Here is a 17,135-nt window from a genome sequence, read left to right as displayed (position 1 = left end):
ACGTTTGCTTTTCAAAACAATGCTTTTGGCTCTGGCTAAGTGTCTCTCTTGGTCAGAGCATTGTTCTGATCCTCAAGATTATAGGTTCAAACAGCTGGTCCCTAGGGCACATACAAAAATCAACCGATGAATGCATAATAAATAAGTGAAACAACAAATCTCTCTCTCTCTCTCTCTCTTTCTCTCTCTCTCTCTCTTTCTCTCTCTTTCTCTCTCTTTCTCTCTCTCTCTCTCTCTCTCTCTCTCTCTCTCTCTCTCTCTCTCTCTCTCTCTCTCTCTCTCATCAATATAAAGGCCCTAGTCCAGTGGTCGGCAAACTGCGGCTCACGAGCTACATGCGGCTCTTTGGCCCCTTAAGTGTGGCTCTTCCACAAAATACCACGGCCTGGGCGAGACTATTTTGAAGAAGTGGCATTAGAAGAAAGTTTTAGTTTAAAAAATTTGGCTCTCAAAAGAAATTTCAATTGTTGTACTGCTGATATTTGGCTCTGTTGACTAATGAGTTTGCCGACCACTGCCCTAGTCAGTTTGGTTCAGTGGATAGAGCATCAGCCTGTGGACTGAAGGGTCCCAGGTTTGCTTCCAGTCAAGGGCACATGCCCTGGTTGCGGGCTCGACCCCCAATAGGAGGCGTGCAGGAAGCAGCCAATCACTGATTCACTGATGTTCCCATCTCTCCCTCTCCTTCCCTCTCTGAAATCAATAAACACACATTAAAAAAAAAAAATCAATTTAGAGTTTTTTTTTTAAGTTAAAAAATGAAATTAATTAAAAACAAAATGAAATAGTGCTTTATTGTGAGTTTGGTCACCCGACCAGAAGGGAAAAAAATGAGCTTCCCTCAGAATGGCCTTGGGTTTGGTGTCACCTTGGATTCCATAGTTAATCCCAGATATGAGCGATTGCCTGTGATAGTCCTTCTTCCCCTCCAGTGAACCGAGAGGAGAGAGTGGTCAGGCTGGTTACAACTCCTTTGCCTTCCCCTGGAGCGAGCTGTCCTGTGATGCTTATTCTTGAACCTGAACCACGTGAGGCCTGGAGGGAAAAACTCCCAGGCCTAGGGTCTCCTGGCCTATCTGAGGTGATCAGAAAGCCGCTTGTCAGTGGAATCTGGAATTCAGACCCCAAGGAGAATTAACCCTGGGGAGGCGGCTCACCTTCTTGGCCAGGGAAGTCTGGCTTGCCAGGAATTGTCCCATTTCAGCACTAATGGTCTCACATCCCAGGAAGCCCCTCATTTCAGGCAAATAGGGTGAGTGAGTGATCACTCTAACCTGCTATGGCCACACCAGTCCAACATGCATTGTAGTGGTCTCCCCCATCCGTGGTTTCACCTGCCCTGGTGTTGGTTACCTGGGGTCAACCGTGGTCTGAAAATATTAAATGGAAACTTCCAGAAACAAACAATGTGTGCTTTTTAAATTGTGTGCTATTCTGAGTAGTGTGATCTTGTGCCATCAGCTCTGTCCTTCCCCAGGAGGTGACACATCCCTTTGTCCAGCGGCTGCACAGTGCAGACGCTCCCGTCATTCATCACTTAGCAGCTGGCGTGGTTATCAGATGGGCTGTCATGGTGTCCCAGTGCCTTCCCCGAAGAGCCTACGCTAGTGTGAGCAGCAAGGGGAAGAAGATCAGACTGGGAGAAAGGAATGGTCCAAATGCAAGGACCATTCAGAGGGAAGAAATTCTAGGGCTTTGTGGTGGTTTGGAGCTTCGTGGCAAAGTGGGAGGAACTATCCAACCTATCACCTAATTCATGTTGATTTCTAATAGAATCCATTTGAATTGAGCAATGAAGTAGGCAAATGCAGAAATCAATAGGATTTGGAAATTCAATAGGAAGAGCAATTGAATAAGGTAGTTGGTCAGATGTTTTTGGCAAAGGAGAAGGCATAGGAAAGCTGACAGTCTGCTGGGTGGAGGGGGATCTCTGTGAGAGGGACCTGGGTGGGAGGGTCACTCCAACACAGTGGTTTTGTAGACTGTTGTGAGTGGGGTGCTGGTGCAATAGCATGTGGGTGCTTTATGTCAGCCACTAGGCTCGTGGGACTGGAGAGAGAGGTACAAGGCACTCTTGCCTCATCAGGAAGCTCTAAACTTCTTTGGGTCACATACTAAAAAACTTACATTCAAGATCAACACAGAGGTCAAGTGAGTGTTCTTTATTTTTTTCTTTAAAAAATATATATTTTTATTGATTTTTTACAGAGAAAAAGGGAGAGAGTTAGAGAGCTAGAAACATCGACGAGAGAGAAACATTGATCAGCTGCCTCCTGCACCCCCCCACTGGGGACAAGCCCATAAACAAGGTACATTCCCTTGACTGGAATCTAACCTGGGACCCCTCAGTCCGCAGGCTAATGCTCTATCCACTGAGCCAAACCAATTTTGGCTCTTTGTTTTTTCTTTACGTGTAGGCTTTTTTCTACATGGAAAGGGTTCTTCTGAATATATTTAAAAATCATTTTAAATTTGTTCAAGTTCCAATTGTTAAAAACTTCTCTTCTCTCATCTTCTTAAATTCCTTTTACAAGTGTCTTTGCACTATTTATAAATCTACCAAAGTTTAAACAACCAATTTAAAAAATGCTTTGTTTACATGTTAAAATTCATTTATGCTTTCAATATATTTTGTTTCTTTGAATTATTGCAGTTGTTAAATATAACATCGAACTGCCCAAAATAGCTAAATAGTTTGTGTAAATCTAGCAAATTAAACCTTAAAGTGTTGAATTTCAGTTCTCTCAAGTGTTTCAATGTGGTTTACAAACTTAATACAACTTCAGTTTAATTTCTCAAGTCTAAATCAATTATGCAATTACCTATTTTATAGCAAAATGACTAAGTGGATCTATTATAAATACTATCATGCTAAATTTTCCTTATCATGTCAAGAAATTAGAATAATAGATATGTACAGATTACTTCTAAATGTATCACAAAAATATGGACATTGTAGGCTTGATTGAATTTGCAGCTCTTCTTAATCTTGGGTCTCCCTGGGTTTAATTTTGCTTACTCATCTAAGGGGGGAAATCCCTTCAGTAATAAACCTTTTGTCATTATGCCAAGGGCTCTAAAACTCTTAAGGAAGTGTCCTCTAATCTAGTCCCAGAAGTCTGCAGCTTCACCCATGGTTCTACATTATCCTATTACATTTTTAAAGTGGATTTGATTTTTGTGGGTTTTTGTGTCTTTCTTCTTAGGATATTTAAATGTCTTTTCTGTCTAACCCTGAAGACCTTGAATTTGATGGGATTCTTCCTTCCTTTGTGTTGCTCACATCTGATGGCACCCAGAGCTCACAGAAAGCCCAGTCATGTCCCATGGGCTCTCTCAAGGCTTCCAGGAGCCCAGGGTCACGTGCAGCTAGAGCCAGGCCTGAGAGCAACGGGCTGTATGAGGCCCATGGATCCCCAGTTATGGCTCCTGCATGGTGTTAACAGCTGAATGTAGAGAAAGCAGAGAAGGCAACTTGTTCAAAGGGGGTTAGGGAGGTCAGGGTAGGGGTCAAACTGTTAGAAAGAAGGCAACCCCCACTCTAGCTGGTTTGCCTCAGTGGATAGAGCTATGGCCTGATGACTGACGGGTTTTGGGTTCAATTCCAGTCAAGGGCCCATTCCCAGGTTTCAGGCTCAATCCCAAGGGTGGGGCATGCAGGAGGCAGCTGGTCAATGATTCTCTCTCATCATTGTTGTTTCTCTCTCTCTGAAATCAATAAAAATATATTTAAAAAAAAAAAAAAAGGCAAGCCTTCCAAAACACAAAGGATGCTAAGGAGCCAGACACTAAGGCACATATCTTTACTCCTTCAGGAGGGTGTCCACCAACACAGGGTTGGACTTTGCAGTTTCAAGATGGTAGTTGCCTAAAAGCCCTTCTTTGATAGAAAAGATTGCTTGTTTATTCTCACAGGTCTCACAAAACCACAGTGGCAACCCAGAGGCAGCGATCAACACACCAGAACAACAAGGTCACAGAAGCCAAGATTACAGAGTCTCAAACAGGGAGCATTTATAAAAGACGTTAAAACCACAGAAAGGTTGAGATGGGTGAGTGTCAGAAAGACCAGAAATCTCTTGGATTACAAGAGCCTGGTGCCTGAACTTGACCGCTAGCTGAGGCTTCTCTGATCCCAGGCACAAAGGCCAATATTCTTTGGGTCACGGAGCTCCTTTGCCAGAAAGCTGTTAGAATTTCTCGATCTTCCGAGCAATTATTAGAGTGAAAGAGACAGGCTCCATATTATTGTACCAGGTAGTTCAAATTTCAAACTCCCTCAGTCCGTTATTTGAGGGAACGGAAGCAGAAATGGACCATGACTCTCCTTCAGGTCATGTCTGTGTCTCTTGCAGAGAGGAATTCATTAACCTCAGCACTGTCAGTTTCCTGAGCAGTAGTGAGGGCGGTGCCACAAAGTAGACAGATCACAGATTTAGGGCACACATGGGAAAGCGACAGGCCTCTTGGGTTTGAAGAAAACAGGACACACCTGAGGGGTTCCCTCAGCCTCGGCACTGGGGACAGATTAGCTGGGTCTCCCTGTTCATAGGTTGATGCTCAATTACTTTAAATAAGAATGAATGAATTATTATGTCTAAAACTTGATAGCAACTACCCACTCAGTTTTTTTAATCTGGAGGGCCATTTTTTTTTAAGTCCTACTTATAGATATGATAGCCAAATGGACTCTTCGCTCCTCTGCTTCACTTTCTTTCAACCTCTGTCCTTGGATCCCGCTCATTTCTCCACATCTCAGTGGCTCCATCACAGTATCTGTCCGACCTGCCTGCACCTTCCCTGCCTTACAAGTTGGTCTCACTCCCCCGGGCATCTTTCTCTCTTGCATCTCCTCTCTGCCTGCTTTTGTCTCTTAGCATCTCAACCCCTTTTTCTTTTGCTCTTCATCCTTTGTTTTCCTGGCCATTTTTTGGCATTTATTTGCTGAGGTACATTTACCTAATAAAAGATTTATGGTACATTCTTTAAAAACTATCAAATCGCAAAGCAAAAATTCTATCAAAGAAAATTTGGAAAAATAAGGGATGCTTTAAAAGTTCCCTTTGTTGCCAAGACCGGTTTGGCTCAGTGGATAGAGCGTCGGCCTGCGGACTGAAAGGTCCCAGGTTTGATTCCTGTCAAGGGCATGTACCTTGGTTGCGGGCACATCCCCAGTAGGGGGTGTGCAAGAGGCAGCTGATCGATGTCTCTCGCTCGTTGATATTTCTAACTCTTTGTGTCTCTCTCTCTTCCTCTCTGTAAATAAACAATAAAATATATATTTAAAAAAAAGTTCCCTTTGTTGAACAAACTCAAAAAGAGTCTGGAGATTCCCTGGCCAGAGTGGCTCAGTTGACTGAGCATTGTCCTGTGCACGAAAAGGTTGCTGGCTCAATTCCTGGTTAGGGCACTTACCTGGTTTGCTGATTGAATCCTTGGTTGAGCATGTATAGGAGGCAACCAGGTGATGTTTCTCTCTCTCTCTCTCTCTCTCTCTCTCTCTCTCTCTCTCTCTCTCTCTCTCTCTCATTGATGTTTTCTCTCACTCCCTTCCTTTCTCTAAGCATGTCCTCTGGTGAGGATTAAAACAAGCAAGCAAGCAAGCAAACAAACAAACAGTGTATAGAGGCTTTACTAGAAATGAATGATAAAGGTTTATTCAACCCGAGCTAATAGCTCAGTGTTAGAGCATTGGCTCTCAGACCAAAGGGTTGAGGGTTAGATTCTGCATCAAGAGCACATACCTTGGTTGCAGGCTTGGTCTCTGGCCCTGGTCAAGGTTTGTGAAGGAGGAAACCAATCAATATGTATCTCTCATCTCTCTCTCTCTCTCTCTCTCTCTCTCTCTCTCTCTCTCTCTCTCTCCCTCCTCCCTCTCTTCCACTCTCTCAAAACATCAATCTATCCTACATAATAAAACCATAATATGCAAATGAACCAAACAGCCAAACAACTGGTTGTTATGACACACAGTGACCACCAAGGGGGGCAGATGCTCAATGCAGGAGCATCCCCTGGTGGTCAGTGCACTCCCACAGGGGGAGTGCCCCCCAGCCAGAAGCCAGGCTTATGGCTGGTGAGTGCAATGGTGGTGGGAGCCTCTTGTGCCTTTGTGGCAGCAGTAAGGATCCCTCAGGGATGTCTGACTACTGGTTTAGGCCCATGGGGAGTGTGCCTAAGCCAGCAGTCAGATAATCCTGAGGCATTCCAGACTGCAAGAGGGCTCAGGCCGGGCTGAGGGGGATCCCTCCTCCCCACCCCCAGTGAAGGAATGCCGTGCACCAGACTGATAGTATATATAAAACCCTAAGTGGCTGGTTGACCGAATGACCAAACAACCATTTGAATAGTTGCTATAATGCTCACTGACAATCAGAGGGCAGATGCTCAATGCAGGGGCTGTCCCCTGGTGGTCAGTGCGTTCCCACAGTGGGAGCCCTGCTCAGCTAACCAATGGGTGCCAGATGCTGGGCTCACCGCTGGTGAGTGCAACTGAGGAGGCAGGAGCCTCTGCCGCCTCTGCAGCAGTGCTACAGAGCAGCAGCTGCAGTAGGTGTAGCAGGTCTGGGATGAGTGGAGCAGTGCAGCACCCAGCCAGGGCTTGGGCTCCTCCCTGGCTGCCTGCTGCTTCGTGCACTACTACAGGCCTGGCCTGCGGGGATCGGGATGAAACCAGCAGTCTGACATCCCCCAAGGGGTCCCGGAGCGTGAGAGGGTGCAAGCCAGGCTGAGGGACCCCACTGTGCACGAATATGTGCACTGGGTTTCTAATAGAAAAATATCCTCTGGTGAGGATTTAAAAAAAAAAAAGAGTTATTCAAGACTCTTAGGGCTTGCAAACAGGAATCACAATAGGCAATACCCAAGTGTTCCAGTCTATTCCATGGAAGAAAGAAAAGCTAATGGTTGAGGGCAGACACTGTTCTATGACTTGATCATGGTCAGACCTGCAAGCTGGACCAGGCCAGAATGGAGATTTCTCACTCCCAAGGCCTCCTTAGAGACTCTGTAGTCGGTGTTCATTCTGACATAAATCAGCACCCTTTTCCTACCTCCTGTCATGTGCTGGTTCCTGGAACAGATTGTCCTGTCCTGCTCAAGCATGTAATTTCCGCACTCGGCAGCTTTCACTCACTAGTACCCATGACCATTCCCCCCTTTACTCTGGTTCACTCTCAGGCCCCTGCCAAGGAGTGCAGCGAATATTCACCTTGTTTGCAGCCCCCAAGATGCACCTCATATGTATGTTTCCCTTAATAAACTCTCTTAGTTGCTAGACTGGAGTCTTCTTTCTTCTGTTTTCCCTGCCTTACCTTATGGAGGCAGGTTTTCAGTCTCTGGGCTTGACACTGGGTCTGTGCATAATTACAGGTTTGCATAGCAAAAAGAACATTCTTGAGAAGAGTCAGTTCTACATTCTTAGCCTGTAGGGTGGTGTTCCTCTAGATGACTGAGGGTCTGCATGCCATGTGGCAGGCGGTCTCGATGCTGGAGATAAGGGGGTCTGGGTAGGTGAATGTGCTCCCTTCCTTAGTCCTTCAGGGCATAATCAGATGGTTTCAGGACTGGAAAGTTCAACTGTTGAAATCCCCAGTTTAGTTAAAACAAGAATAGAAATGTTTCCTCCTACCTCATTCAATCGAAAGCAGCATGACTAGATTGACTCCATTTTATTTCTCTGCTCCATTTTTCACTATAGTACTACCTCTCTCCCCTTACAACCAACCAGTCTTATAAATCTGAATATGATTAGCTTTTTTGACTTAGCTGATTTTACCCTGTTTTCTCTTACCATCTGTTTCTGTTTTGAATTCAGCATTTTTTTGTTGTATTGTATCAAACACTTTGATCTTGCTATGTCATATTCCACATGCTAGTGTTTAGAGTGGTCTCAAATAGTCTCATTTATCGATAAAGTGTCATAACTTATTTGTCATGCTCTCATTTTGGACTCATAGTATGGTCCTGCTTTTATTCTTTTCACTCTGATGAATATATATATATATTTTTTCAGTATTAGCATCTTTATTTTACAACTAGAGGCCCAGTGCACGAAATTCATCCCTAACTGCCCTCCCTTGCAGGTCTGGTCCCTCCCAACTGCCCTCCCCTGCTGGCCATTTGTGGTGGCCATCTTGTGTCCTCCACATGGGGGCAGGATCTTTGACCAGATGGAGGAAGCCATCTTGTGTGTTGAAGTGATGGTCAATTTGTATATTATTCTTTTATTAGATAGAATTGTATAGGGTTAGATGGGATAGAGGACTGGTGCATGGGTGGGGGTTGGATGGTTTGCCCTGAAGGGTGTCCCAGATCAGGGTGGGGGTTCCCTTGGGGTATGGGGTGGCCTGGGCAAGGGGCCTGTGGTGGTTTGCAGGCTGGCCATGCCCCCCGGCAACCCAAGTAAAGGCCCTGGTATCTGGGATTTATTTATCTTCTACAATTGAAACTTTGTAGCCTGGAATGAAGCCAAGCCTCCTGCTTGCTCCTTGGTGGCAACCATTTCTGTTGGTTGCCACCAAAGTTTCAATTATATGAGATTATTTATCTCATATAATTGAAACTTTGTAGCCCTGGAGTGGAGGCCTCCGCCAGCCAGGGTGTGTGGAAAGTTTGGCTTCCTCCATTGCCAGGGAAACCCAAGCCTCCCTCCTGCTCTCTCTGTGGCTGCAGCCATCTTGGTTGGGTTAATTTGCATACTCAGTCCTAATTGGCTTGTGGGCATGGCTTGTGGGTGTGTTTTGTGGGTGTACAGTCAATTTGTATATTACTCTTTTATTATATAGGATTAAGAAATGGAAGACCAGCCAAAGCCGGTTTGGCTCAATGGATAGAGCGTCGGCTTGGGGACTGAAGGGTCCCGGGTTTGATTCTGGTCAAGGGCATGAACCTTGGTTGAGGGCATATCCCCAGTGGGGAGTGTGCAAGAGGCAGCTGATAGATGACTCTCTCTCATTGATGTTTCTAACTATCTCTTTTCCTTCCTCTATGTAAAAAATCAATAAAATATATATTAAAAAAAAGAAAGAAAAGAAATGGAAGACCAGAAAAATTCAATGACTCATTGAGAATCAAGGAGATACACCCTAGACCAGTGGTTGGCAAACTCATTAGTCAACAGAGCCAAATATCAACAGAGCCAAATACTGTTGATATATCTTTTGAGAGCAAATTTTTAAAAATTAATCTTCTTCTAATGCCCAGGCTGTGATATTTTGTGTAAGAGCCACACTCAAGGGGCCAAAGAGCCGCATGTGGCTTGAGAGCCGCAGTTTGCTGACTACAACCCTTAGACTATTTAGCTTCCTGCACACATATTCACCCACCTCACCACATTTCTCACCAGAAAATCATAGGACTCATGGATCAACATAAAATAACCTCACAGCCTAAACAAGATTAGACCTAGAAAAGCCTGAAGGTAAAAATTCCAACCAGTTGTCTCAAAATACAAGATTGTTCTATTTTTTTCTTCTTCCTTGAAAGTAATGCTCTTTGATGCTAACTACAGCATAAGAGAGAAAAAGGTGCTTGAATTCCCATTGGAAGGTACCTGCTCTTCTAAGAAACAATAAGCTTTCAGGTTATTATCATATGTTATTAAAGCCTGAAAATATGATGGGTCTCTCTGTAAGTATAATGACTAGGCCAAAGAATAAAAATAGAGTTGTGTTTCTTTTTAAAAAAATATAATTTTATTGATTTCACAGAGGAAGGGAGTGGGAGAGAGAGACGAAAACAACAATAATGAGAAAAATCATTGATCAGCTGCCTCCCGCACCTGCAGGCCCCCTCCTGTGTCTGAAGCCTGCAACCTGGGCATGTGCCCTTGATTGAAATTGAACCTGGGACTCTTCAGTCCACGGGCCAATGCTCTATTCACTGAGCCAAATCAGCTAGGGCTGACATTCCTTCTTTATGTTTCTGGGCTATTTTATTTAATCGATTTTGTTGCTTTTAGACTATTGTCATACTGGGTTTTATTTGTCCCCCCCCCCCCCCCCCCCCCCGCCAACCCCTTTTTTCCTTCCTGTTCTCTTTTAGCATACTGTTTTGATAACTGTGGTCTTTTAGTATGTTTTAATATCTTTCAGAGCCTGTTCCATCTCAATTCTTTCTTCTGAACTTTTTTCCTTATTCTTGCTTTTGCTATTCCTCCCATGAGTTTTAGAATTTTCTTGCCAATGTCCGTAACTTCTCCCCGGGTAGGGGATGTCTAGGTGACCAAGTGGCTTAGGTCTTTAATGCCCCCATTAGCAGTGTGTGAGCCAGACTGGCCTGTTCAGTTAGGGTCCTTAGAGCAAGGGGGGAGGGTATGAACAGGCCCCAAAATAAGCCCCAAGGCCAGGTTTCTAAGCCTGAGGAGAGGAGGAAATCCGCCCTGGGAGGGGGCTGCAATAATAGGCTTAAGGAGGAGCTGGTATGAGAGGGGCTGTCCCGCCCTAAAGAGGAGCTTGGCAGGGTAGATATAAAAAGGCTCACATACTGCAGCCTACGCTATCTCCTGGCTCATTCTGGCCTCTCCTTCCTCTGAGAGCAGCTCTTCCAGATTGCAACCTCCCAACGTAAGGAAGGGGACTGCGGTGGGGTCCGAGGGATCTAAGAGTCTTCGCCACAGTCGACTTAGAATCCTCCAGTCCCTGGTGAACAGAGCTGGGCTCTGGGAGGGTGGTGGTGGGGTGTCGATGCTCCCGGTTGGCAGGGAGTGATGAAGGAAGTCAATGAGCTCTAGTCAGGTTGGTTCCGCGGATAGAGCATCGGACTGAGGGGTCCCGGGTTTGATTCTAGTCAAGGGCACGTTTGTCAGTTGCAGGCTCAATCCTCTGCCCTGGTTGGGGCAGATGTGTGAGGCAACCAATGGATGTGTCTCTCTGCCTTTCCCCCTCACTTCTACTCTAAAAGTCCATGGAAAAATGAGGTTTAACAACAAAAAAAGTTCCTAGCAGGTTTGGCTCCACTGGATAGAGTGTCGGGCGTGCGGACCAGAGGGCCCCAGGTTCAAGTTCTGGTCAAGGGCATGTGTTTTGGTTGCAGGCTTCTCCCCGGCCCAGGCCCTGGTTGGAGCGCAAGCAGGAGGCAACCAATCGATGTTTCTGTCTCTACCTCTCACCCTCTCTAAAATCATGTGCGGATTACAAAAAAAAAAAAAAGAAGAAAAAAGAAAAAAGAAAAAGAAAGAAAAAGTCAGCGATTCCAATTTGTAGCCCTAGCAGGTTCTGTGTGGTGGGACTGCAGTGTTTCCCAAAGTGTGGTACACGTACCCTCAGGGGTACGGGAAGAGTTTGGTGGGGGTACGCGTTGCACCGGAGTTTGGTGGGGATATGCACTGCAACGTGCTTAGCTGCGCCTAATTCTACGTTCTCATGAGTACAAGAGGTACTCAGCGTTAGGAAAATTATAGAAGGGGTACACATATGTCAAAAGTTTGGGAAACACTGAAGTAGAGCAAGAAGGTGGGTGGGTTCCTGTGCTCATTGGAATGGGTGTTGTTGGGTGTCATTGAGCTCCCCGCTAGGGCTGCCTGCTGGAGACCTTGGGTCCCATGGACAGATGGGTGCAGAGATTCATACTAGGCTGTGAGAGGTGCCGTGGAACAGTGGTTATGTTTAATCGGGGTTTAAATCCTGAAGAGACAAGAAATTACATTTGTGACTTTGAGCGAAATATCAGAAGCCTGTCTGAGCTCCTTATCTGTAAAGTGGGGATTTAAGTGAGCAGATTTCCTAGGATTGTTGTGAGAATTAAGCAGTGAGTCTTGGGGCTTGCTGCAGTTAAGAGAGGAAAAATCATAGCCTTGGGTATCCTGGGTGCTTTGCCACTTGCTAGCTGTGTGATTTCGGTAATCAGAAAAAATGTGGTTATTGATAGGATCAAGGTTTAAGGTGACTTAGGAGGTTAAATGAGATAACCTCAATGAGATTAACTGCCAGGTTGTCCCAAACAACAAAAAGTTTTAGGTTCTATTCCAGGTCAGAGTGCTTATGGATTGATATTTCTCTCTCCCACTGATAGCTCTCTCTCTCTCTCTCTCTCTCTCTCTCTCTCTCTCTCTCTCTCCCTCTCCCTCTCTATCTTTTTCTTTTCCCCCCCCCCCCCCCCTTTCCTCTGTCTCAAATCAAAATCAAACATCTTCTGGTCGGGGCAGGGTGGAGGGAGCAAGCAAAAGAGAAAAAGAGGACTCATGAAAAAAGACATTAGCCCAAACCGATAAAGGCTTAACCTGGGCCCGTGGTTGGCAAACTGCAGCTCGAGAGCCACATGCGGCTCTTTGGCCCCTTGAGTGTGGCTCTTCCACAAAATACCACAGCCTGAGCAAGTATTTTGAAGTAGTTGTGTTAGAAGTTTAAGTTTAAAAAATTTGGCTCTCAGCCGAAACTGGTTTGGCTCAATGGATAGAGCGTCGGCTTGGGGACTGAAGGGACCCAGGTTCGATTCCGGTCAAGGGCATGTACCTTGGTTGAGGGCACATCCCCAGTAGGGGTGTGCAAGAGGCAGCTGATCGATGACTCTCATCGATGTTCCTATCTATCTCTCTCCCTTCCTCTCTGTACAAAATCAATAAAATATATTTAAAAAAAAAATTGGCTTTCAAAAGAAATTCCAGTTGTCGTACTGTTTATATTTGGCTCTGTTGTCTAATGAGTTTGCCAACCACTGACCTAGGCTATCATATGTCACTCCACACTTGGCTAATAGTGATTTCCAGAGCCTCGGGGCTAATCCGTTTACTGAGATGTTCCATCCACCTCCCCCAGGCACATGGTGGAAGGAAATTGGGGCCTGGAAGGTGCTCACAGCATTGCCTCCAGGCTATATTATGTGTTCTTTATTTTTTTACTCCTCTGGATTTAGGATGAGAGTGGAACCACCAGGTTCAGAGATCCCCATAAACAGCTCTTCCCAAAGACCAGGGTGACGGGTCCTATCCATGAGGCATTTCCAAGTTTTAGAGTCAATCACTTCCAAGAAATTTTAAGGACAAACACAAATGCTCACAACATTTTAAAAAATATATATTTTATTGATTTTGTACAGAGAGGAAGGGAGAGAGATAGAGAGTTAGAAACATCGATGAGAAAGTCATCGATCAGCTGCCTCTTGCACACCCCCTACTGGGGATATGCCCGCAACCAAGGTACATACCCTTGACCGGAATCGAACCCAGGACCTTTCAGTCCCCAAGCTGATGCGCCAAACCGGTTTCGGTTGCTCACAACATTAATAACGGGAGGAACGGGGAAATCAAAGCAAATATATCACATGATAGCAGGTCTACTCACATCTCCATAGACCATCTCAGAAGGGAAGAAGTGAAATTTGGCCAGATTTACCATAAAGGAGGGATCGTGGGAATTGACCCCAAATTGGGAGGGGCCCACTTTTGCCTTGGCCAGGTTGCCTTTGCATTTTTTCTGAGTCACATTCAATTGTGCCCCTCCCCATTCCTACAGACCCCAAAGAATAAATAACAGCTAAGGTAGCAGTTAAAAATGGCAAACCTGCTTGCCCTTTCTCAGAGGTTATGAGATCTGTTTTATTGAGTTCCCTTAAGGACAGAAGCTTGCATTGTTCTGATAACTAGCGGCTGCTCCCAGCTTACAGTCCGCTGGACACCTGCCCAGTGTAAACATGAACACGGGGCACGGAGCCCCTCCTCACCCTCCGAGGCTAATGATCATTAATCGTGGGAAGCATCAGGTGCTTTGGAGGGAGGGTGGGAGTGTGATGCTTGCGGTCAGGTAGCTCCTGGGGGCCTTCCTCCTGCTGAGAGCCAGGACCTGATAGAGGGAACAGGCACAAAGGGGCAGGTCACGATGATGCTGGTGTAGGATGTCCTCTGCCATTCATTCCACAATGTCAGTTGTGCTCTGAGTTGGGCATCCCTCTAAGGTTTGTGGAACACAGCGGCAGGAGACAAAACACCCCTGGCTTCATGCTGCTCATACTGTATTGTTCTCGAGATCCTAGGTTCTAGGGAGATTTAAACAGTGATGCTGGTGGAGAGAGAACAAGGGAGTAGCTAGTGCATTTGGCCTGAGATGAAATTTCATTTGGTTTCTTGGAGTTTTAAATATATGTTCATTGATTTCAGAGAGGAAGGGAGAAGGAGAGAGATTTAGAAACATCAGTGATGAGAGATAATCATTGATCAACTGCCTCTTGCACGCCCCACCCTGGGGATCGAGCCTGCAACCTGAGCCTGTGCCCTGGCTGGGAATCAAACTGTGACCTCCTGGTTCAAAGGTCGATGCTCAACCACTGAACAACACCAGCTGGTTTTAAAGAAAGTTTTGAACCAACATCAGACATTCTGAAATCTTACCTAGAGGTCTTACCTTCTGGCTTCTGAAATGTGGAACAGCAGCCCTGGCCCTCATTTCCAGCAGCAGCATCTGCTGCCCCTTTGAGGGGGAGTAAGTGGGTCAGTCCACTGTTCTGAGGCCTTCGGTTACACCTGGCCTTCCTCTCACGTCCAGCCTGGCTGTGGTGTGGATCCTGCCTCTCACCTCCCTACATTTCTCTGCCTCTTTTCACTTTTTCTTTTATTAAAAAAAAAAAATTGACATTATTGCTGATGTTCTCATCCCTCCCTGAGTTTTGCCCCCCTCCTGTTAGGCCCCCTCCCCCTTTTCCTTGGCCATCACCATGCTATTGTCTGTGCCTTGGGTTATGCATATATGCTCTTTGGCTAATCCCTTAACCTTTCACCCAGTTCCCCCCCCCCCCCCCCCCCCCCCCCCTCTGACCTCTGCACTTATTTTTGAATTAATTTTCTTTGTCAATCTGTAAACTGTCTTGAATTCTTTTTGGAGCCTTATACAAATAGATAGGAAATAGAGCCACCAGCTCCCACTGCCAGAGATAACCACTGTGAACATTTTTGTGTATTGCTTTTCCCTGAATGTTGTGTACATATTTAAGTCAAGTTGAAAACAGCCTATAATTATGTCAGCCCAAGTTCCATTCTCTATCTAAACCTGTGCTTTTTCACGGCGAGGTAACGTTATTTGACATTTCCTGAGTTCTGGCTGCATCCAAGGGGGTCCATAGCTTGTCAGTAGGCCTGACTAAGCACCCCTAGAATTACCAGCACTGTCGCAGGACCCCGAAGAAGCTAAAGGGCTGTGAGGTGAGGTGCTTTGGAGTCACTCAACATGTCTTCCTTTAACCTCTCCAACAGGCTTGCTGGACCCAGACTCCACGGAGAACAGAAGCGAGAGGATTTCAGCCTCTGGGGAGATGTTCAGAGTTGTGAGTCACTGCTTAATTTTACTACATCTTCTGACTTTGATTACGTGATTAGGAATTGTGATAAAAATTATATATTCTAGTAACTTAAAGTTAAAAATGTTGAAGTAGAAAGTGAAATATTGAGGGAACAATTGAGACCTTTATATTTCAACCCCCCAACCCATGAAGAGACAATGTATTTGGAAGTCTGTCATTGCAAAGGTCATACCATAATTTATGAAGGAAAAACAAATAGGGTGATAATGACTGTGGGGAAGAGACATCCTCAGTGAAGCTCTCTGAGACCTGAAGGACAGGAATGTCCATGTAAAAATGTGAGAATGTCCCAGGTACAGGAATAGCAAGAACACAGTGACAGAAGCAAAAGGTCCAAATGGCATAGAAATCACCTTTCTTCACCGTGGACTCCTGGTCTTCACCCAAGTTGTGAGACCGATCCATCCTGGTTATCACAGCCCTCTGCAGAGCCCAACTTGTTAGTCTTGTTTCTAATATGTGTGTCCTTGGGAAGTGGGAGTTTAGTGCCAATGGCTTCAATTATTTAGAACCTAGCCCAGCATTATGTAGTAAGAAAGTTTCCTGCTTATAATAGTAAATAGTAGTTTAATAGTAAATATGGGGTGTCCCTCAAAAAATGGATGCACACGTTGGCTGCCATTATTCATCCCAATAGGCTAATCTGAAAAGGAAGAAACACCAATTGAGCTACCAGTTGTTAAAATGTGTATACATCATTTGGGAATGCCCTGATTTTAGTCTAGGCTGTCAAAGCTGCACAGAAATAGACCTAATAGACCTATCAGACCTTTTGGGTTTACTTACTTTTGCTTTACAGCTTTTATGACTTGAGAAAGGTGAGCTATTCTCTTAATCCACAACAGGTTAGAAATACCAATATAATAATGATGGGTGCTAAAGCAGGGAGGTCACTGCTACATATAGTTATAGTGATAACTCAGGAAGTTCCTCACAGCATCTTACTTTCCAGAATGGGAAAGTTCTCAAATGTGGAGCATGCCTGGCCCCAGGAGCTCAGTAAGGAGTGTGGGCCTATACTAATTAGCTCACAGTTTTATAGCCTGGAGGCAAGATGCTCAAGATCAAATTAATGATACCATTTAATTCAACCAATTCTGCCTTATTGGATGGCAGTAGGCACAAACAAGTATGAACGTGAGGTGATAGGGTTCTGTGTCTGAGATGGAATAAAGACAAAAATATTCTGCATCAAACTAAGGGAGAGAGTCTACACACAGTATACTTTTCCCCAACGCAGTACAAAAAGCAATACAAAAACTACAATTCAAAACGAGAGTCAGACAGACATCAGCCCTGAGCTATTATCAAGATCCATACACCTTTTTAAAAAGGTCTCCTGATTGGACCAGCATTTCGCCTTTTCAATTGGGACATAAAAGGGAAGCCTTTCTTTTTCCAAGTTTTTTGAAATTTTGGTCTATTAGCTCCTTGTTGGGGGTGATAAAGGAGATGTGAACTGCAAGCCTCCAGCGTGCTTGAGTCTGGGGTGACCCTGTGCATTCCTACAGTGCTTGCGAGAACATTTTGGAATGATTTGAGGCCTTGCTCTGCTGCATCCGGAGCAAGGTCATAGAAATTTCAGACAATCACAAAAACAAACAAACAAACAAACAAACAAAAAACAACAAAAAAAAAGATGTGAAATGCCCACTCTCCAAGCAGTATGTCCTGGCCTCTGGACCGATGTAACCAGCATCTGAGGCTGTGTAATAAATGGCCTCAAGGTTCTAGATGAGTCTAATCAAAGCTTTCCATTCATCTCCCAACATGGGAGTTTCCCAGGGAAACTGACATGGTTAGCACTGAGCACTCATCCGGAGCCAGTACTGTTCTATGTGCTAAGG

The 17,135-nt window shown here is 45.1% G+C and overlaps 1 non-coding gene across 1 annotated transcript; it reads left to right on the top strand.

Moving 5' to 3' along the window:
• Positions 1-16,747: 16,747 nt before the first annotated feature.
• On the top strand, positions 16,748-16,879 carry LOC118710496. Its single transcript, XR_004985425.1, has one exon. It is a non-coding gene; the product is annotated as a small nucleolar RNA SNORA9 (small nucleolar RNA).
• The last annotated feature ends 256 nt before the right edge of the window (positions 16,880-17,135 follow it).

The sequence above is a fragment of the Pipistrellus kuhlii genome, unplaced genomic scaffold (genome assembly GCF_014108245.1).
Source record: "Pipistrellus kuhlii isolate mPipKuh1 unplaced genomic scaffold, mPipKuh1.p scaffold_m20_p_1, whole genome shotgun sequence".
NCBI classification, from domain to species: Eukaryota; Metazoa; Chordata; class Mammalia; order Chiroptera; family Vespertilionidae; genus Pipistrellus; species Pipistrellus kuhlii.
This window is presented reverse-complemented; position numbering and strand designations above follow the sequence as displayed.